Source organism: Lepisosteus platostomus, chromosome 5, assembly GCF_059453375.1.
Source record: "Lepisosteus platostomus isolate fLepPlt1 chromosome 5, fLepPlt1.hap1, whole genome shotgun sequence".
Classification (NCBI taxonomy): Eukaryota; Metazoa; Chordata; class Actinopteri; order Semionotiformes; family Lepisosteidae; genus Lepisosteus; species Lepisosteus platostomus.
The window spans coordinates 54,602,759-54,624,833 of NC_142615.1; the positions used below are offsets into that span (position 1 = coordinate 54,602,759).

At 46.5% G+C, this 22,075-nt stretch overlaps 3 protein-coding genes and 2 non-coding genes across 5 annotated transcripts in view; 2 read left to right on the plus strand and 3 right to left on the minus strand.

Moving 5' to 3' along the window:
• The window catches only part of LOC148669375 (antigen WC1.1-like), a 590,051-nt gene that overhangs the window by 418,046 nt on the left and 149,930 nt on the right, over positions 1–22,075 (minus strand). The window lies entirely within an intron of this gene.
• The window catches only part of LOC148669398 (uncharacterized), a 469,383-nt gene that overhangs the window by 264,434 nt on the left and 182,874 nt on the right, over positions 1–22,075 (minus strand). The gene's annotated exons all lie outside the window — the stretch shown is intronic.
• The window catches only part of LOC148669520 (uncharacterized), a 97,072-nt gene that overhangs the window by 69,767 nt on the left and 5,230 nt on the right, over positions 1–22,075 (plus strand). The window lies entirely within an intron of this gene.
• Positions 16,715–16,786, minus strand: trnaa-ugc (transfer RNA alanine (anticodon UGC)). The gene has a single exon. It is a non-coding gene; the product is annotated as a tRNA-Ala (tRNA).
• trnak-uuu (transfer RNA lysine (anticodon UUU)) lies at positions 18,329–18,401 on the plus strand. Its single transcript has one exon. It is a non-coding gene; the product is annotated as a tRNA-Lys (tRNA).

Consider the following 22,075-nt stretch of genomic DNA (forward strand, 5'->3'; position numbering starts at 1 on the left):
TGTATGAGGTTCGGGGGCCTGTCTGGTGTGTAAAACACTTGGTTTCAGCAGTGTGGGTGCTGTATTTGAAATGCTATTGAGCCATGAAGACAACCCACCCATCCCACCTGTAGTGTTATCTTCAGAAAATCATAAAAAAATAAAGGTTCCATAACCCAAAACAAAGCTGGGAATAGTCAGATGACCTGCTTAGTGTGCAAAACACTTACCTGCAGCATTGTGGGTGCTGTGGTTTAAATGCTATTGGTTTGTGAACAGAATACCCCTATCCCAGTGCATTGTGCCACATTAAATAAAAGCAAGAGAAAAAGAGATTCAGAACGCAAAGCTGTGTCAGTGTTCTGTGTAAAAAGTCGGTATGAACATCATGGGAGCTGTTTTTAATAAGCTGCTGAGTAAAGAATATTTTTATCTTCCTGCTGTCAGTAGTATTGTGAATATAGTTGACCCTTACCTGAATGAAAACAGGACGTAAAGGAAGGGTTTCAGAAATCAAACAAAGCTTTATTCCCGTGCTTACAGTCTGGGTAATTGGAGACTGCGCTGTTCTGCTTCCTATGGTCATATACCGGTTTTTCGCACGAAGCCGTATTGAACAGTATTTCTCGCGTTGTGAACGTGTGCACACAGCGGTCCCCCGGGTTCCAGTTCGTGCGTAATTACGCATCGATGAAAAACCGGAGGTTTTAAAAAAGATAATTAGCTCACTGATAGTTTGATATAAAGGGTGTGGAAATATCCACAAGTCGTGGTCTTTAAAATGCATTTGGTTTGACAGCATTCTGTGCTTCCATCGCGAAGATATGGACAAAAGAATATTCGTGCTTGGTCAAAAAAATGTCATAAAAACGACAAAGTAAAGGCTGAGAAAGCATCCACAATGTATTTTATACACAAAACAAGCATTCTCGCAACTCTAAGAGGTTTCGTGAAAGCGCTACAGGCGTGCCAAAATCGTTTTCGAACTTCGAGCTAACTTTACCCCGGTCAAGGTCTGGAGAGGTTGGAGAGTTTGGTGGATGTGATAATTTTACGGTGTTGTGGAAGAAAACAGTCTTTCTTTGAATTCTCAGTCAATCGGAATTTCAGTGCGAAACATAAACCCCTTGTCTGATTTAAAGAGATTATATTTTAAAACTCCTAAAAAATCAGAAAACACATGTTTCTCACTTTGAAATTTTAGACGGAGCGGTGCATTACTAGTAGCGACGCTGAGCACCCTATGGGGGAATTCAGGTCATGTGAAATGCCAGCGGTTTAATAAACAACGCGTCTGTTTTCGGATCATAAGATTGTAGGTTCGACTTCTACCTGGCTCGTGTAAATTTTATTCAAGCTCCTCAGTAATAATGTATATTATGTAATGAACCGCACCTGAAAGCAAACGTTGGGTCTGTTTCCTTTGTTTTCCAGCATGAAATAGCAAATCGTTACAAAAAGCAGCTGCTAATGTCCAATAGCGGTTTTTTTTTTCAAATTACATTTTCAGGCTTCAGACACTTTTTAATAAAACAAAAGTGTCCGGAAACACATTAACTTTCAGGTTTGCTTGAACCTGTATTAAAAAAAGTTATCTGAAACTTCCGGGATTCCATTATCTGATGTAGCTGTCTCTAAAGTTGGACGTGATGTTAAGCAGATGTGAACTGTGCCTTTTCACTTAAAAAAAAAAACAAAGTTCTTTTTTTCCCCTTCACTCCAATGCTGGAGACTGTAAGCCTGTGTGAGCTCCACACTGCGTGTCCTGTACTGCTCTATTTTGTTTAGATTATCTATGTGGTGTACAGATAGAACTCAACTGCATGGTGTGAATTCCGTGTTCAGGACCAGCAGAACCTGAAAAAGTAACAGCTGACCTCGACATGATTTGAACACACAGCCTCCTGATCTGGCGTCAGACATGCTACCATTGGGCCATGAAGTCACGGCTGTCTGTGCCTTTGAATTCCCCAAAGGAGACAAATGAGCTTCACAAAGAAAAATCTGTGAAGAGCGCAGCTCTTCCGAAGAGAGTCTTTTCTTCCCAGACCACATTTTATTCTTCCTGCGCAGCTCTTGTGTAGGTGTTGTTCTCAATTACAGATCCAGGAACACTGATTGTTTTTTCTATTTTTTTAAATTAAGTACCCCATGGTGCAACGGTAGCACGTCTGACTCTAAATCCCCAAGTTCATTTTCAAAGTATATCGGAGTCAACTGATACTGATCAGGTTCTGCTGCTACTGAACCCGCAGTCTTCACCTTAAAGTTCAATTCCCCAAGCCTTTTGACCTTATATGTCCATCTCTTCTCGTCAAAACTCGTATTTTCACAGGGTACCCTTCAGAAATCGCAGTATAGAATGAAAAAACTCCAGTAGATCTCGGCCGCTGTTGGTGATTTTCCTTTTAAAATAAATGAATCTCTGGAAATTTTACGGAGTGTATCACTTTCACTGAGACCGAGAAGTATTAAGCTGTACATGCGTCTTTGTGGCTCAGTTGTTAACAAAAAGGGTGGTGGTTTGAGCCCTTCCAGGGACGCTATGAGCCTTTTAATGTACACACCCTCCTCACTTCATTTCTCCATGGCCGGTCTTGTATCGCTAACAAATACAGAGCCCGTAGGAGGCAATAAGCTCGCATATTTTTTTTTTGTTATAAAATATACTTTATTCTGAAAAAAACACATCTCAAAAAGAAAACATCTCACACATCATCACTTCACATAATTAAAACAACGGCGGAACGGCGGTGATTGTCTGTTATCAATCTTTGCAAGGGTGGGCGGATTTGCGCTATTATGAGAGTCCCTCCAAACCCTACTGTTTGCTGTAAACCATTAATCCCTGTACCGGGTCCATAGGCCTTTCCAGTGCTCCTTTGCCGTGGGGAAACCCCATTTAGCAATGTCGCGCTTCATCCTTCTCCTGAGGTCCGCCAGGATCCTCTCCTCCAGCTCTCTCGCTCCCCACTCGATGTTGTGCCGGATGAGATTGTTCCTCGCGTCCCACAGGCCTTTTTTTGTGAGGGACAGCAGCAGCCATATCAGGAACTGCGTCCCTCTGTCCAGTCCGGTAGGTGCCAGCCCCAGCAGAATGTACTGGTAACTGAGCACCGCACCCGTCCCCAGGAGTTGCATGGTGTTGTCCATTCTGCCCCACACCGCCTTGGCGAAGGGGCAGCTCCAGAACACGTGCTCCTGAGTCTCCTCGACGAAACACGTGTCCCGGGGGCAATGCGGGTTCCTGGTAAGCAAGTGTCTGTAGAGGACCTCTCTGGTAGCCAGTCTCTTGTGTACGGCCATCCAGTTGAGGTCCTTCAGTTCGTTGTCCAGTTCTTTAGGCTGCGTCCTTTCCCAGACTTGTCTGGGAACTTGCAGCCTTTCGTCGGCGACCAGATGCCCCCTCACCTCTTTGTACAGAGCTCTGTGGTTGGTGCAGAGCTCTGGCTGTCTCGTGGCCTCGTACCTCCTGCTCCACTTGACAGCGTGGGTGTAGAACTGTGGTCGCCTCTCTGCCTTGGGCCCAGTGTTTGACCACTGGACCAAGTGCCTCATCGGGATGGAGAGCCACAGCCTGACAAAGTACTGGTACTTGTGGCCGATGGGCTCCCGCAGCGCCCGACAGAGGTTGCAGTAAAAGATGCAGTCGAGTTTCAGGGGGAAATGTGGGACATCTCGACGCCCTTCCTCGACCGGCTGACACATCCGGTTTCTCGTGATGTACTCGTACCTCCCGCCCCAGACGAAGTCGAAGATCATCCCTTGCAGCGCTCGTCTGAGTCTAGCCGGCAGCGGGTACACCACCGCCAGGTAAACCAAAGCCGGCAGGACGTCTGCTTTCAACACCATCACTTTCCCTGTGTAGGACAGCGACCGCGTTTTCCACAGACCCAGCTTGGCGTTCACCCTGGCGATCCTCTCGGTCCAGTTGTTGGTCTCGTTGTCCTGGCTCTGGAAGGAAACCCCCAGTATTCTGAGGGGCTCCGTGCAGAGCTCGAGACCCTCCGGCGCCGTCGTCCTGTGCTTCCAGGGCCCGAAGAACTTCAGTTTGCTCTTTCGGCGGTAGAGCTTCGACACCGAGGCTCTGGAGTATTGCTCCATGACCTGCAGGGCCCTCCTCAACCCCCTGTCCGACCTCAGGAACAGCGTTGTGTCGTCGGCGTACTGGGAGATCTTCAGGGTTTCCCCCGCGCCTCCCGGTATCTCCAGGCCGTCGATGACGGGGTCCCGTTTCACCGCCTCTGCTAAGGGCTCTGTGAAGAGAACATAGAGAAGGGGTGAAAGGGGGCAGCCCTGTCGTACTCTGGATTCCTGGGGAATGAAATCCCCCAGGATTCCGTTCACGTTCACTCTGCTGCCCACGTCAGAGTACAGAATCTGAATCCAGCGGCTGAAACTCTCTCCGAAACCGAAGCGTTCCAGCACCCTGAACAGATAGCTGTGGTTCACTCTGTCGAAGGCTTTCTCCTGGTCCAGGCTGACCACCATCATGGGCACGTTCCGGTCCTCGGCCCAGGCGATGGCGTCTCTGGTCAGCTGGAGGTTCTGGTCTGTGGATGATGTGGATGATGTGGGGGAGGGCGGTTCTCAGTCTGCCGGTCAGGAGCTTGGACAGGATCTTTACGTCCACGCAGAGCATCGTGATCGGCCTCCAGTTTTTGAGGTCGGCGGCGTCTCCTCCCTTGAAGAGCAGGGAGATGACGCCCTCCCTCATGGTGTCTCCGAGTTTCCCCCGGCGGAAGATCTCCTGCACCACTTCCACCAGATCTGCCGCCAGGGTGTCCCAGAAGCAGGTGTAGAATTCCTTGGGGAGTCCGTCCGGCCCCGGCACCTTGCCATTCTCCATGGACAAGCACGCCGCCTTCAGCTCCTCGGCCGTTATCGGACCCTCCAAGTCCTCCCTCACCTCCTCCGGTACTCGTGCCTTCAGCCCCTCCAGAAAAGCATCGCCTGCCTCCACCTCCGTCTGCTTTTCTGAAAAGAGCTCCGTGTAGAAAGCGGTGGCCGCTTCTACTTTGTCGTTCTCGTCCAGCACTTCCTCTCCATCTCCCCGTCTCAGGCTGTGGATCACCCTCTTTTTCTGGGCTCCCCGGACCTGGTTGAAGAAATAGGAGGAACAGATTTCATTATTTCATAATGCTCCCTTTGTGCCTTGACCAGGAAAGCCTTGGCTTTCTCGGTGTGCAGTTTGCGGAGCCTCTCCTTCAGGTCCCGTGCCCGGGCTGAATTGAAGGCTCCTCCCCCGTTAGCCGAGCTGTACTCCTCCTCGAGTTGCCTCTGGAGACGTGCAGCTTCCTTCCTCTCCCTGGCCGCCTTCCGTCTGCAGTACGTCTGCGCCAGGGTTCGGGTCCCGTCCTTCACCGACTCCCACCATTCCACCACGGAGCTGTAGCCGTCTCTCAGATCAACCCAGCTCGCGTAGTCTTTCCGGAACAGTGCCCTGAAGTCGTCTTCCTCCAGTATCTCCCAGTTTAGCTTCCAGTACCCACGACCGAATGCCGGCAGGCTGGTGTTAGCCACCACCGTCAAGCGACCGTGTTCGGAATACCACGCCGGGGACACCGTCGCCGACTCCAGGGAGCAGGTCGTGTGCAGGAAGATGTAGTCCAGGCGGCTGCACACTCCCCGGGAGTTTTTCCAGGTCGTTCCGGCGTCTTTAGGGCGGCACCGTCTGAAGCCGTCTACCAGGGAGAACTGCTTGAGTAGCGACTCCAGCTCTGCCGAGCTAGCGTCGCTCCCCTTCTCCCGGTCGACGTTGAAGTCCCCGCCGAGCACCATCTGTCTGTTGGTGGTGCAGCAGCTGGCCAGGTCAGCAAACACTTCCTTCAGGATAGAGGGTTCTGTTGGAGCATAGACGTTAATTGCTCTCAACTTCTGCCCCCTCCAGTCGATGTCTGCGACCAGGATCTGGCCCTGCACCACCGAGAAGGAGGAAACCAGCGTCATCTCTGGGTTTCCGAGGAGAATTCCCACTCCGGAAGAGTGGACCCCTCCTACGCTCCAGCATGATTCTCCCTTCGTCCATTCCCTGGTGAATGTCAGCTTGTCGCTTTCATCCTTCAGGTGGACCTCCTGTAAGAAACAAACTGAGAAAGACTTTGAGGCCAGATCATGAAAGACTCCCCGTCTTTTCACTGGGTCTCTCAGCCCTCTCACGTTAGTTGTTAGGAAGGTTAGTTTCACAGTCATGGTTAAACTAGTGAAAGTTAAACCTCCTCTCTGTACTTACAGTTGAAACTTGGGAGTCTACATCTGGGCACTGTTTAGCCTAGATGTAACTCCTCTCGTTCGGGTCCTGGGGGGAATATGCTGGGCTCCCTCCAGGTTTCGCTGGGGACTGAAATGTAAACATGCTGGACAGGTCCAGCCCTACCATCAGTCCGGGCTCCAGGGCGGCTTCGAAATAATCCTCGTCGTCCTCGAGGATACTCTCCGCCACCACTTCGGGAAGGCTTCTTTCTTCCCTTTCTCCGGGAGTTTCGGGGGCCTCCAGTTTCTCCTGGGCCTCGGGGGAAGGGGGCTCCAATTTCTGGGCTGCCTCTTCCTGTTGTTCCTGGGCCTCGGGGGAGGGGGTTCCAACTTCCTGTGATGCCTCTTCCTGTTGTCCCTGGGCCTCGGGGGAGGGGGTTACCTCTTCCTGGGCTGCCTCCTCCTTTTGTCCGTGGGACTCGGGGGAGGGGGGTTCCGTTTCCTGGGGAGCCTCCTCCGGTTGTTCCTGGGCCTCGAGGGAAGAAAGTTCCATTTCCTCTAGGACGAGGAAACGGTTTTCCCTTACCACTCTTTTTTTCTGTCCTTCTGAAAGTGGGTCCACCCTGGGTCTCTTCTCCCGCTATCGCTTTCCCTTTTTGCTGGGAGTTATCCAGGGCCCTTCCTCCGGTCGGCCATCTTGTCCCTCTTCCTGGCGGCCATCTTGTGGCACCGATGCGGCTGGGGGTGTGGCCTCGGCAGTTTCGGTTCTCAGCGGGGGAGGTGCGGGTTCTTTGTTCTCAGCCCTCTCCCTTTGTCTGGAGACCGGTTTCTGCCTGCCGGCTTCCACCACCTGCGCAAACGAAGGTTTGCTTACCTTGCATTGGCGAAGGAGGTGTCCCTCGGCGCCGCATCCGTCGCACTTTTTGGCTGCCCGGCAGGTTTTTGCCAGGTGCCCGTCCTCATTGCAGTTGTGACATCTGACGATGTCACATGTGTTTGTCTTGTGGCCGGACTGTCTGCACTTGCTGCAAAAATCCGGCATCTTGGGGTAGTAGAGGTACCACCTGTCGGCTCCGATGTTGAAGCGAGCCGGGGGGTGCTGGAAACCGTTAACGCCCTCTGGGTCCTCCTTCAGGAGGACTCGGTACTGGCGTTTGCCGTACCAGACGCCTTTGTCCCTGACCTCTGTCGGTTTTCCCACCACGGTTACATACCTCCCTAGGTACGCTGTTACCCGTTCCGCTGGTACGTAGGGATTGTATGTGCAAACCGTGATGGTCCTCTGATTCGTCTTCCTCATCGGCTCCGGCCTGTAATCAGAGAAACCAGGGTGCTTACCTTTCTCCCTGATCAGTCTCGTTGCCTTTTCGTACGATGCGTCCGTAGCCATGTAGGCCTCCATGTATCTCTCTGCCTTGTTGTCCTGGAGGCAGTAGAGATCTCCGGCCACCAACTGCAAGATCCCTCGCAGGAAGGTCATAAAGAAGGCCTTTGCAGTCGGCATCGGCTCCGTCTTCTTTGTCCAGTGGAACCGGATCAATGTCCTCTTGTCTGCCATCTCTGAGGGAGAAAAAAAAAAAAAAAGGAGGGAAAGAGAGAGAGCAAAGGGAGCAGCGAGGGAGCCCTGGCCTTTGTCCTTGTGGGCAAAGCCCAGCTAGGTGCAGGCGCAGGAGGAGAGAGAGAGAGGAGAGCGGAAAGTGCTTCCGGGTCTCAAGGAAGAAAGCAAGCACCGCGGGCAGGCCACGTGTACCTGCTCCCAGCCAAGAGGCCAAGGAGGCAGAGAGAGAGAGAGCGAGAGAGAGAGGGAGCGGATAGCGCTTCCGAGTCTCAAGGTGGAAAGGAAGCACCGCGGGCAGGCCACGTGTACCTGCTCCCAGCCAAGAGGCCAAGGAGGCAGAGAGAGAGAGAGTGAGAGAGAGAGGGAGCGGATACCGCTTCCGAGTCTCAAGGTGGAAAGCAAGCACCGCGAGCAGGCCACGTGTACCTGCTCCCAGCCAAGAGGCCAAGGAGGCAGAGAGAGAGAGAGAGAGAGGGAGCGGATAGCGCTTCCGAGTCTCAAGGTGGAAAGGAAGCACCGCGGGCAGGCCACGTGTACCTGCTCCCAGCCAAGAGGCCAAGGAGGCAGAGAGAGAGAGAGTGAGAGAGAGAGGGAGCGGATAGCGCTTCCGAGTCTCAAGGTGGAAAGCAAGCACCGCGAGCAGGCCACGTGTACCTGCTCCCAGCCAAGAGGCCAAGGAGGCAGAGAGAGAGAGAGCGAGAGAGAGAGGGAGCGGATAGCGCTTCCGAGTCTCAAGGTGGAAAGGAAGCACCGCGGGCAGGCCACGTGTACCTGCTCCCAGCCAAGAGGCCAAGGAGGCAGAGAGAGAGAGAGTGAGAGAGAGAGGGAGCGGATAGCGCTTCCGAGTCTCAAGGTGGAAAGCAAGCACCGCGAGCAGGCCACGTGTACCTGCTCCCAGCCAAGAGGCCAAGGAGGCAGAGAGAGAGAGAGCGAGAGAGAGAGGGAGCGGATAGCGCTTCCGAGTCTCAAGGTGGAAAGGAAGCACCGCGGGCAGGCCACGTGTACCTGCTCCCAACCAAGAGGCCAAGGAGGCAGAGAGAGCGAGAGAGAGAGGGAGCGGATAGCGCTTCCGAGCCTCGAGGTGGAAAGCAAGCACCGCGGGCAGGCCACGTGTACCTACTCCCAGCCAAGAGGCCAAGGAGGCAGAGAGAGAGGGAGAGAGAGAGAGAGAGCGAGAGAGAGAGGGAGCGGATAGCGCTTCCGAGTCTCGAGGAAGAAAGCAAGCACCGCGGGCAGGCCACGTGTACCCACTTCCAGCCAAGAGGCCAAGGAGGCAGAGCAAGAGAAAGGGGGAGGGGAGAGGAGAGGAGAGAGCAGAGAGAGAGAACGTTACTGCCGGATCCCACCCAGCTCAGCTGCTGCTTGGCCTTAACCCCCTAGGCTCAACCTAGAGCGATACCAGCTCAAGCACTCTTCAGAATCTTCGATCGCCTTCTAGACCTTTGGAAAGACAAGAACTGCGGGCATGCCACTTGAACTTGATCTTAGCCAAAAGGCCGAGAAGGCATAGGTTTCTTTACGGCATTCCTGAACTCTTTGCACTAATGAGCCCGGGCCTTTTTCCCGTCTCGCCGCTACGCATATGGGTCTTTTTCCGCTCTCCTACTCCCCATGGCTAGTCCCTTTGGACGTCCGTGACAGGTGCCCCTTTGGAATAGTTTTCAGAAAATGTGAGAAAAGGAAAGGTATGTACAGTAAGCTCTCACACACAGCTCTCAAACACAGCATTAGAGATTGGAATCTGATTGTAAAAAAAAACTGCCCGTCTCCCCGGCATTTAACGCTGCTGTTGTTTTTATTTTACATATTGTTAGCATTTTAATGAATTGTTAAAAGATTTATACACAAATCGCTAAATACAAAACGTAAAAAACCCAACTGTATGCAATTGACCATTCATATTCCTGAATTTTAAATCCCTGTGTTTATCTGTGTCCAAGTGCCTGGTGCAGCTATTTTGAAAGCATACCTCAAGGAGGACTTTACACGCAGTCTGGGGTATTTAGCTTGTACTGTGTGCCCTGTTTGCCTTTGTAAGCATTTGTTTAAAAAATAAGTTCACAATACGATAAAAACAGAGAAAGCACAAACTTAATAATATAACGATTCAAAATCAAAACCAAATCATATGAAGAAAAATCATATGACCAAATCATAAAGAAAAAGTCAATTTCCGCCTGCACTGATATCCCTTCAAATGTTTTAGAAGAACTCTTGACGTTAATAGAGTAGAAGCCTGCATTTCTTCTACTAAACGAGACTATGGGGAGTGAGTATTTTGATGTCGAACTGGGATTTAAATAAAGAGGAACACTACACTACATTGGGCTACGCGTGTGACAAAACGTTTATTTTAGACCTCTCGATAGCTCAGTTGCTAGCTCTTAAAACTGTAGAAAAAACAGCGAGTATGTCTTATGTCCCTGGTCTGAATCCAGTTTGAAGGATGGTGTTTTCTTGTTCCTTAATCAAAAAGTGAAAATTGCGAATTTGTCTTTCACTTTGACGTTCACCCGAAAGCTCAGTATACAAAGAAGTAGAGGCTCCTGTTCTGAATAATTCCGCTCTGAGACACCTGCGTTAAGTTAGCGCTGAGTCGGCTGGCTGAGCATGTTGCCTCCTTTACATTCAATAGGAGCCCCGACACTAAGAGAAACGTACAGAAATGGGTTTTATCGGGAACTTTTCATGTCCAATGCACTTGACATCTCCCACGGGCGACAAAGTTCATTTAGGACACCTTTCTTTCTTTCTTCTTTCAGCAGGAGTACAATAATGGCAACAACATGTTTGGAGTTCGGCATTTCATTTAGTCTGCGGAAACATCGTATCGGAATGAACTACCTGAGATAAAAGAGTAATTGCGGCTTCAGATCGTTTTTACAGAGCATTGCGTTGTTCTGTTCATGCTGACTACACGCTTTAGATATGTCATTTACTGCAAGTGTTGCTTTTCCAGGTTTTTCTGAAATTCCTCGCATTTGAGCCAGCACTAAAATATTTCATTCCCGTCGCTGAATACATCGTGGAAACGGTATTTGCAACGGAATGCTGTCACACATGAAACCTTTTTGTTATTCGGTTCTGAAGTTTGAAAATGAAAATAAAACGGGGGTCACCTCATAGGCTTGAAAGAAGTCCAAGCAGCATAAAAACCCGTGAATTCTCACAAATTGCATTGTGCTGCACCTTTTTTTTGCTGCTGTTATAAATCAGCCTTAAACATTTGAATGCATACCTTACTGCTGCTAATCACATTCACATGTTTATGAAGCTTTTTTCTGTCCGTTATGTTTTTGCTAAGCAGTTTCTCCGTTTTCCTCGTACTGTGATTGTCAGCGAGCACAACAAGACTGAAACAGTGTAAAAGCAGGCAAAAAAGACAGGGTAAAACGCCTGACTGTCGGGAGTGGGATTTGAACCCCTGCCTCTATTTGGAGAGTGAAACACAAAGCTTAAAAGACACGAAGCTGTGAATTTGCTGTTTTAAACCGCTCGACTATCCTGAAAAAATGTGTGCTGATTGCACCAGTCGCATCCGATTTTCTGTAACTTTAGGATGATTGATACGACTGGACAAACACAATTTGTGGCGTTTAGCATGACATGGAAAACGGTACCAGAGCATTCGGGTCCGGACTACCAGACTCAGAAACAGTTTTTACCCCCGCACTATCAAACTATTAAACTCCCAGCCTCTCTCACTCTCTCCTCACCTCTCACCTATGATCTGAACCTCACGGTGCCTTCTTTCTTACCAAAAACCCAAACACACATTGAAAATCTACCTCTACCATACATGTCAAAAGCTCACTCCCCATCATTTCTATCCCTTTATTTCATTCTTTTGATGCATGTTTTTGTACATAACCTGTTACCTTTTTGTTGTTTTGCACGCTGCCTGTTGTTTTTTGCACATCGGCTGTTGTCTCTGTCTTTCTTTTGTTATACAATTGTATTATTGTTGTGTTTTCTTCTTTGTACTACTTATGTCCGAGAGCTTGCTAAATAGCATTTCGTTATACCATATACCTGTGTATGAGTATAATGACAATAAACTTGAACTTGAACTTTAAACTTGAACTTGAACTTGACATAGTCTTGCAGGCAGTATATTATTTTATCGTTTACTCGTTTAAAAAAACACGGTCTTCTCGTTTCTAAGTCAGATTTTTAGTGCTTTCGAACGTTCCTTCCAACCTGGACTGACAGCTCACCCGATCTGTTTGTGATCAGACCATGGAGTCGGGGGCTGTACAAAGCGCACGTTCCTTCCCAATGCTAAGGCGATCATTCGGCAGATGGGTGTGAAGAGAGACAAGCTTTAAAAGGGATACTTAACAAGTAGATACGCTGTAGCAGTGTGACTCCAACAGATGCTCCTGAAGAGACTGGAGGTTTAAGCCAGCTCCTTAGAGCGCTCGGCCACGTTACTCTCAACAGTGGCTCTTCAGCTCTTGTTGTTTGACCTAGTGGTTTTATAAGGCGTGGAAACAACCGCAACTTCCTTTTCTGAGATGCTTTCTCTCACGTGGTGAAATCTCGACCTCTTTGGCATCTCTGGCTATAGTTCTTCTGTAGAGCAGGCTTTCACACCTCTGCTTCTAGTGCCCTTGAAGTCATTTTATTTTTACAGGAAGACGCATTCCCTAACAATCTCTCCTGTTTTAGAAATGCTTCATAAGGCGTGTTTGATTCAACGGACAAACAGTATACTAATTGTACAATGCAGATTTATGCGGCATTCGTACTGGATTTGAGTGGGATTCTGAAATACTTCTTGCAAAGGTATTCAGACTTTCTTGAACCTATAATAAAAACACAGACCTGAAACTCCCTAGCTTCCAATCTCTGATGTTGCTGTCCTTAAACTCGGACGTGATTTTCTGCAGACGTGTGCATAATGTCCTGTTTTCTTACAGTGTAGACATTTTGCTGTTCACGCTCCGCATTCATCTGCTTTGTGCATTGTTAGTCCGCACCTGTAACAAGTAATGTCAGCCGTCCCCTGTTCTTCTATATCTCTAGCATGACTGCGTCCTGCTGCTCGGCTTTTGTTTGTAAACTTTGTTTGTAAAGTTCAGTGTCACTTTGTCACTGTGGTCAGAAAGCATTCTTGATTCTGCTTGAGCTGCTTCATGAATTCTAGTGACTGTAAGAGCTCTTTCTAAAGTCAGCCCTTCATCCTGCAGCAATTTATAGTCTCTTATGCGCACATTTTTCCACAAGTTGATCTCTTAACATGTCAGTTTCCAATACTCCAAAGTCACAAGATTTAGCCAGTTCTCTTAGTGCAGTCACAAAAGCATCAACAGATTCGTCCTGAGACTAAGTTCTCTGCCTAAATGTATGCCGTTCCAAAACCACATTTCTCCGCGGTGTAAAGTAAGCGTCTAAGGCAGCTACAGTCTGTTCATATGTACCTTTTTCTCCAGGGAGGTTGGCGAAAATCCGCTGCACGGGAGCCCCGATACAGTGCAGTAATGTAGCACGTCTCACGGCATCCTGAGCTTCTGTAGATCCACTGGCTATTTAACAAAATCTGTAGGACTCCATCCATATCTTGTATTCCGTATACAAATCCGGAGCTACAAGGTTCAGTGGAAGCGGTGGAAAAAGCTGGGCATAAGCAAAGCTTCTCGGCGCGGATGCCATATCTTCCATGGCGCAAGCTAAACGAAGTTCGTTTCTACCAGCAAGAGAACTAAAATCCGCACTGCACTCGCTTTGAGTCCGTCAAGCACTCATCTCTCGTCGCCTTCAATGTTGTGTATCTTAATAAAGAGACGTTTTTATATTATTTTAACTATTTTATTAACTACACAGATCACGCCCTTACACCATATATTCCTGCCTTCTACTCTCTCGTTCTGTTGTCTGGCGATGTCTACTCACTATACTACATTTAGCATGACTTCTTGTTGCAGTTGAGCTCAAAACTGGAGATGATCTCCATATTCTACCGCTGTAACAAGTCCGAAACGTAGGACACAGTACACACTTTTTAAGTGAAGTCAGGTTGTTAAAAAACTAAACCAGCGACCTGTCACAGAAACGTACCCCAGTCTCCCGCGCAACAAGCGGGGGTACTCAGCACTATACTAACGAGGAGCGCTTGTCTGCAGCTGAGCGTCAGCTCTGTTTACTGTCAGCAGTCATTGCCTCATTTCCAAAGACTTTTTCACCTGCTCTCAGCTTTTCAAGACAGTCATAAACGCTCAAGAAGTAATTCATGTCAGTTTGAAGTCTGTTTCTGTTGTCTCAGCTCTTGATAAAGAAAAGCCGTGCGTGGGAGACTCCCTCTCTGAAGAAGTTTGCCGTCACCCTGTGAGGGAGAAGAGCCATCAATCACCAAGGCAACCACTGAGACAGTTAACATTAAACACGTGAAACGGAGATGTTGTGATTTTTTTCCCGCTTAAGGCTTCAATTGTTTCTACTCTAACGAGAAAGCCCTCTTTATTAGAAGTGAGATTTTAACAAACGTCTCCAGGGTTAACTGCGACCTGAACGCAACGCCTTAGACCACCAGCCATCTTGCCTGTGGTACTTAGAGCAGCGCTCAATAAAAATGATCAGAAACCGAAAGCGCTTCTTATGCGGATCAGTATATTCCGATTCCACTGGTTCTGCAAAAGAAATAAGAAAAGCCGAACTCAAAGCACTGTGTTGCCATTACGGGTACCCTGCAGCTGCTTTAAGATCTACTCACACCGTGTTGCCATTAAGGCTACCTAGTTAAAAAAAAAACTTATCGTCACCTTTTTGAACGTGATTATTAGGCACCCGTTAAATCTCAACCGAGGTTTCTTGAGAGATCTTCAGCGAGCGAGTATTAAAAAACTACGTCGCTTCCAACCTCTGCTGTCACTGTAAACTCGGACGTGATGTTCTGCAGAGTTGCAGTGTGCCTTTCCTCTTGTATTCAAGAGTACTTACTGTGTGAGCTCCTCACTGCGTGTTCTGTACTCTACTGTGATTTAATTTAGATGATCAGGTGGGTAGCTGCGTCAGCATGCGTAGGCTGCAAAGGAACAAGTAATAGGTTTATTCCATGCTGAAAAAAAGAAGAAAGAGAACACAACGTTTCGGCCGTGGAGCCTTCTTCAGGTGTGAGAGAGACAGGGCAGTAGGCAAAGGTAAAGTAGCGGGAGAACAAAGGTTGAGAGGGAGGAGGAGTGAGAGGCGGGAGCAGGGGACAGAAAGAGAGGCCAATCAAGAGGTGTGAAGTCAGAATGGGTGCAGAGAGGTGTGAAATGAAAATTCCAATGAATGGAGAAAATTTAAAAGAACAGTAATCTGTCGTTAAGGGAAGGGAGAATGTGTGATCCTAGCTGCAGAATAATTTTGGAGAAAATTTAAAAGAACAGTAATCTGTCGTTAAGGGAAGGGAGAATGTGTGATCCTAGCTGCAGAATAATTTTAGTTTCGGTGGTCTTTCTGATGTATGAGTTCGGAAAACCGTCTTTGAGAACACAGACGGAGAGATTAGAGTGGTCGTGGCCGTCAGAGGTGAAATGAGAAACAATGGGCTTGGAGAGATCTTTAATCTTCACAGCCCTGACGTGTTCTCTGAAGCGGTCTCCGAGTCTCCTTCCTGTTTCCCCAATGTAGATGGCTGGGCATTTACTGCAAGAGATACAGTAAATAAGGTTGCTGGAGGTACAAGATGCTGTCTGGGTGATCCGGAATTGTCCTGAGGGGCCTTGAATGAGTGTGGTGGTGGCTGTGTACTTGCAGGTGATACAGCGAGCTCTTTTGCAAGGGAAAGTGCCTGGTGTGGATGGTTGCTGAGGGCGGTCAAGGGAGCTGTGGACAAGGAGGTTACGCAGATTAGGTGGTCGGCGATATGAGATGATAGGGCGATCAGAAAAGAGGGCCCCAATGGAGGGATCATCCTGTAGGATGGAAAAGTTCTGGTTAATGGTCCTGGGGATAGGAAGTGTGTTAGGGTGGTAAGGAATCTCTTGCAGTAAATGCCCAGCCATCTACATTGAAAAATACATTGAAAAAATATTTCAATGCCTTGGTTGTATACGTGTGCACACCCTTTATAAAGGGAGTTGCAACAGTGCTGAAATTTAAAGAGCATTTCTGTAGAGAAAACAGCCTTGATGTTAAGCTTAGGGAGCCTGTCTTTTCGAAATTCTATTTCTTGACACCTTGCACAGCCTCCCGACAGACTAACAAATATTTGTTGGAGAAATTGGCTCACACACCGGAAGACACTAACGTTTATTGAATAACAGTTTAACCGAAAAAGTTTGTCATTGTGATTTTGTTAAAATTCAATAAATCGTCTATCAACAGTTAGAATTTATTAAGAAATTGTTTTATTTCATAAACTATAAGACAATTCAGAGAGTTTATAGGTCATATCCGTCGCTTATGTTCTTTTAACTCTAGAGTTCAGGATCCAAACCCAGCTGCGGACGATTGTGTTTCTTGAATCTCTTGTAATCATCAAAAATCGATGTGTAGTCCTTCAGTACTTTCTCGAGTTGTGCCATGGATATTTTATACGTTCAATACTTGTCATGCTCTTTTGCATTTTCCTTAACAAACGGAAAAAGTTCAAAGTGTGTTTATGGCAGTGTTTCACATCTACACGAAAGCACTTGTAACAGTACAGGACACGCAGTGAGGAGTTCGTGAAGCTTTCAGTTTAGTGCGGAGTTTAGAAGGAGGATTCACTCGCTGAATGATCTCTCAAGAAATCCTGGGTGAGATTCAACAGGTGTTTTCTGCAACAGCCATGCCAAGTGTGAAGCAATCTCAGGATTTCCTGAATTTGAACTAAATTATTAGTTCAAATAATTTAGGATTTAACAGAACTAAATGAGGTACATTTAAAACAGCAGCGCAACTCTGCAGCACGTCGAGTGTGCCTGCATTTAATTGTGTAAACCTGGCTCTCTCTGAACACAAGCAAAGAGTTCTCACTCAACAGAAGATTGCAATGTGAGTACTGTAATATAAAGCACCTGGAGATGCCAGGGATTGAACCCAGGACCTCATACATGCAAAGCATGCGCTCTACCACTGAGCTACATCCCCGATGGAAAAGGTAATGGAACAGACTTGTCCAGATGCTCACTGATCACAATCCACCACTCACGAAGAATGCCTGCAGTTTCCCACTTGTGCGTTTCCTCTACTACAGAGTAAATGCATGGGAATGAAGAAATAAGGAAGGAAAAATAATCGCATTGAAGCTTCAAGAGACTGGGCACAAATTAATCTATTATTTTTGTATCCAGTCACACGTGCGACGGTGGTTAATTCCCAGACGCGGGAGTGCTTTTTTCTACCTCCTTACTCGACTGTCTTTCAATTCTGTTTTCTTTGAAAGCTTTTTGCATCTTTTAAGTGCTCTCGGTTAAACTACGCATAGAACAACAGCAGTACTGATTATTTTCATGGGCCGATGCACACTTGTTCTGTACAACTCGAGTGATAAAGCCCTGTCTGCAAATATTGTAGAAGAACATAAAAGGGTGAAACAACGCCCCAACCACAGGAATGGTAACAGGCAGGATCGTGTTCTTATTTGATAAGTCCTTTTGAGATGTCTTGTCAATGCACACAGGCGTTAGAGCTGAATAATTTACTTTTAGTGGTGTTTTTAAACAAAGATGGAACATGTTATTTCTATACCAGGAAGAAAGGAGCAGACTTTAAGAGGCAAAAACGACACCTTATCAAAGCTAATATCAATTAAAATGACATCACAACAAAAGAGTGGAGCCTTGAGTGAATAAAATTAGTTTTCATTGGACGTATGTGTCTCTATAACTTTGTTGGTGAGAGAGAGGATTGTGATAATTTGCAGGTGCTTCTCGGAAGTGCGTTGGTGGTACAAGCGCCTTCCAAATAATTGAGTCGGGTTTGAATCCGCCAGTACAAACCCAAATCTTTTCAAGATAATTTGTGGTCCGCTAACACATCTTTTGAAACACTACAACAGGTAACACCCCGTGTGAAACATCATGAACATCTGTTAAAGCCTGAGTTTTACATACTCTAATGTAAATAAACGTTAGTGTCTTCCGGTGTGTGAGCCAATTTCTACAAAAAATATTCGTTAGTCTGTCGGGAGGCTGTGCAAGGTGTTAAGAAATAGAATTTCTAAAAGACAGGCTCCCTAAGCTTAACATCAAGGCAGAAAAAATGCTGTTTTCTCTACAGAAATGCTGTTTAAATTTCAGCACTGTTGCAACTCCCTTTATAAAGGGTGTGCACACGTATACAACCAAGGCATTGAAAGTTTTTTTTTAATTATTGTTCCAAAAAATGTTCCATTTGTTTTCTTTTTAATGTTGTTGATTATAAGATTTTATTAAATGTGAAAAAAATCTGAATGTGAAAAAAGTTCAAAATGCTATTGAAAAAAATCAGTAATGTGAGGAAAGATTAATTGTGGGAACCCCTTAACTACCCATGTCATGCTGTATTTCTCACTCATTCTACTGGGAGTGGTGCCGTCGCTTCATGATAAAGTCTGTCAGTGGTCATTCCAGATGGGTCAGGTATGACTGCTCTTCAGCACAAGAGACACGTGACTTGCGAGGCTCCCGACAGTGTCTATTTTCTTTCAGAGCCCGGATAGCTCAGTCGGTAGAGCATCAGACTTTTAATTTGAGGGTCCAGGGTTCAAGTCCCTGTTCGGGCAGTTGTGCTCTTCTTAAGTCTATTGTGAATGTCGTTCTTAATAGTCTTTTATCTTTCACTCTTCTAGCTGTACTTGGTTATTTTAAATGTCCATTACTTTTTACAGTATTTACAGTAGTGTATTTAGTGTTTCATTTCACAAACCGAAAATGTTCAAGTAGATCTTGTCACTCTACTCCACGTAATCATCTAAATTAAATCACAGTAGAGTACGGAACACGCAGTGAGGAGCTCACACAGTGAGTACTCTTGAATACGACAAGAGGAAAGGCACACTGCACATCTGCAGAACATCACGTCCGAGTTTACAGTGACAGCAGAGGTTGGAAGCGAAGTAGTTTTTTAATACTCGCTCACTGAAGATCTCTCAAGAAACCTCGGTGGAGATTTAACGGGTGTCTAATAATCACGTTCAAAAAGGTGACGATAAGTTTTTTTTTTTAACAAAGCAGATGAATGCGGAGCGTGAACAGCAAAATGTCTACACTGTAAGAAAACAGGACATTATGCACACGTCTGCAGAAAATCACGTCCGAGTTTAAGGACAGCAACATCAGAGATTGGAAGCTAGGGAGTTTCAGGTCTGTGTTTTTATTATAAAGTCTGAATACCTTTGCAAGAAGTATTTCAGAATCCCACTCAAATCCAGTACGAATAACTAGGTAGCCTTAATGGCAACACGGTGTGAGTAGATCTTAAAGCAGCTGCAGAGTACCCGTAATGGCAACACAGTGCTTTGAGTTCGGCTTTTCTTATTTCTTCTGCAGAACCAGTGGAATCGGAATATACTGATCCGCATAAGAAGCGCTTTCGGGTTCTGATCATTTTTATTGAGCGCTGCTCTAAGTACCACAGGCAAGATGGCTGGTGGTCTTAGGCGTTGCGTTCAGGTCGCAGTTAACCCTGGAGACGTTTGTTAAAATCTCACTTCTAATAAAGAGGTCTTTCTCGTTAGAGTAGAAACGATAGAAGCCTTAAGCGGGAAAAAAATCACAACATCTCGCATTTCACGTGTTTAATGTTAACTGTCTCAGTGGTTGCCTCGGTGATTGATGGCTCTTCTCCCTCGCAGGGTGACGGCAAACTTCTTCAGAGAGGGAGTCTCCCACGCACGGCTTTTCTTTATCAAGAGCTGAGACAACAGAAACAGACTTCCAACTGACATGAATTACTTCTTGAGCGTTTATGACTGTCTTGAAAAGCTGAGAGCAGGTGAAAAAGTCTTTGGAAATGAGGCAATGACTGCTGACAGTAAACAGAGCTGACGCTCAGCTGCAGACAAGCGCTCCTCGTTAGTATAGTGCTGAGTACCCCCGCTTGTTGCGCGGGAGACTGGGGTACGTTTCTGTGACAGGTCGCTGGTTTAATTTTTTAACAACCTGACTTCACTTAAAAAGTGTGTACTGTGTCCTATGTTTCGGGCTTGTTACAGCGGTAGAATATGGAGATCATCTCCAGTTTTGAGCTCAACTGCAACAAGAAGTCATGCTAAATGTAGTATAGTGAGTAGACATCGCGAGACAACAGAACGAGAGAGTAGAAGGCGGGAATATATGGTGTAAGGGTGTGATCTGTGTAGTTAATAAAATAGTTAAAATAATATAAAAACGTATTTTTATTAAGATACAAAACATTTATTGCAACGAGAGATGAGTGCTTGACGGACTCAAAGCGGGCAGAACACTGCAGATTTTAGTTCTCTTGCTGGTAGAAACGAACTTTTGAATTTTAGGACTTTTCGTTTAGCTAGCGCCATGGAAGATATGGCAGCCGCGCCGAGAAGCTTTGCTTATGCCCAGCTTTTTCCACCGCTTCCACTGAACCTCGGAGCTCCGGATTTGTATACGGAATACAAGATATGGATGGAGTCGTACAGATTTTTTTTAAATAGCCAGTGGATCTACAGAAGCTCAGGATGCTGTGAGACGTGCTACATTACTGCACTGTATCGGGGCTCCCGTGCAGCGGATTTTTGCCAACCTCCCTGGAGAAAAAGGTACATATGAACAGACTGTAGCTGCCTTAGACGCTTACTTTACACCGCGCAGAAATGTGGTTTTGGAACGGCATACATTTAGGCAGAGAACTTAGTCTCAGGACGAATCTGTTGATGCTTTTGTGACTGCACTAAGAGAACTGGCTAAATCTTGTGACTTTGGAGTATTGGAAACTGACATGTTAAGAGATCAACTTGTGGAAAAATGTGCACATAAGAGACTATAAATTGCTGCAGGATGAAGGGCTGACTTTAGAAAGAGCTCTTACAGTCACTAGAATTCATGAAGCAGCTCAAGCAGAATCAAGAATGCTTTCTGACCACAGTGACAAAGTGACACTGAACTTTACAAACAAAGTTTACAAACAAAAGCCGAGCAGCAGGACGCAGTCATGCTAGAGATATAGAAGAACAGGGGACGGCTGACATTACTTGTTACAGGTGCGGACTAACAATGCACAAAGCAGATGAATGCGGAGCGTGAACAGCAAAATGTCTACACTGTAAGAAAACAGGACATTATGCACACGTCTGCAGAAAATCACGTCCGAGTTTAAGGACAGCAACATCAGAGATTGGAAGCTAGGGAGTTTCAGGTCTGTGTTTTTATTATAGGTTCAAGAAAGTCTGAATACCTTTGCAAGAAGTATTTCAGAATCCCACTCAAATCCAGTACGAATGCCGCATAAATCTGCATTGTACAATTAGTATACTGTTTGTCCGTTGAATCAAACACGCCTTATGAAGCATTTCTAAAACAGGAAAGATTGTTAGGGAATGCGTCTTCCTGTAAAAATAAAATGACTTCAAGGGCACTAGAAGCAGAGGTGTGAAAGCCTGCTCTACAGAAGAACTATAGCCAGAGATGCCAAAGAGGTCGAGATTTCACCACGTGAGAGAAAGCATCTCAGAAAAGGAAGTTGCGGTTGTTTCCACGCCTTATAAAACCACTAGGTCAAACAACAAGAGCTGAAGAGCCACTGTTGAGAGTAACGTGGCCGAGCGCTCTAAGGAGCTGGCTTAAACCTCCAGTCTCTTCAGGAGCATCTGTTGGAGTCACACTGCTACAGCGTATCTCCTTGTTAAGTATCCCTTTTAAAGCTTGTCTCTCTTCACACCCATCTGCCGAATGATCGCCTTAGCATTGGGAAGGAACGTGCGCTTTGTACAGCCCCCGACTCCATGGTCTGATCACAAACAGATCGGGTGAGCTGTCAGTCCAGGTTGGAAGGAACGTTCGAAAGCACTAAAAATCTGACTTAGAAACGAGAAGACCGTGTTTTTTTAAACGAGTAAACGATAAAATAATATACTGCCTGCAAGACTATGTCAAGTTCAAGTTCAAGTTTAAAGTTCAAGTTCAAGTTTATTGTCATTATACTCATACACAGGTATATGGTATAACGAAATGCTATTTAGCAAGCTCTCGGACATAAGTAGTACAAAGAAGAAAACACAACAACAATACAATTGTATAACAAAAGAAAGACAGAGACAACAGCCGATGTGCAAAAAACAACAGGCAGCGTGCAAAACAACAAAAAGGTAACAGGTTATGTGCAAAAACATGCATCAAAAGAATTAAATAAAGGGATAGAAATGATGGGGAGTGAGCTTTTGACATGTATGGTAGAGGTAGATTTTCAATGTGTGTTTGGGTTTTTGGTAAGAAAGAAGGC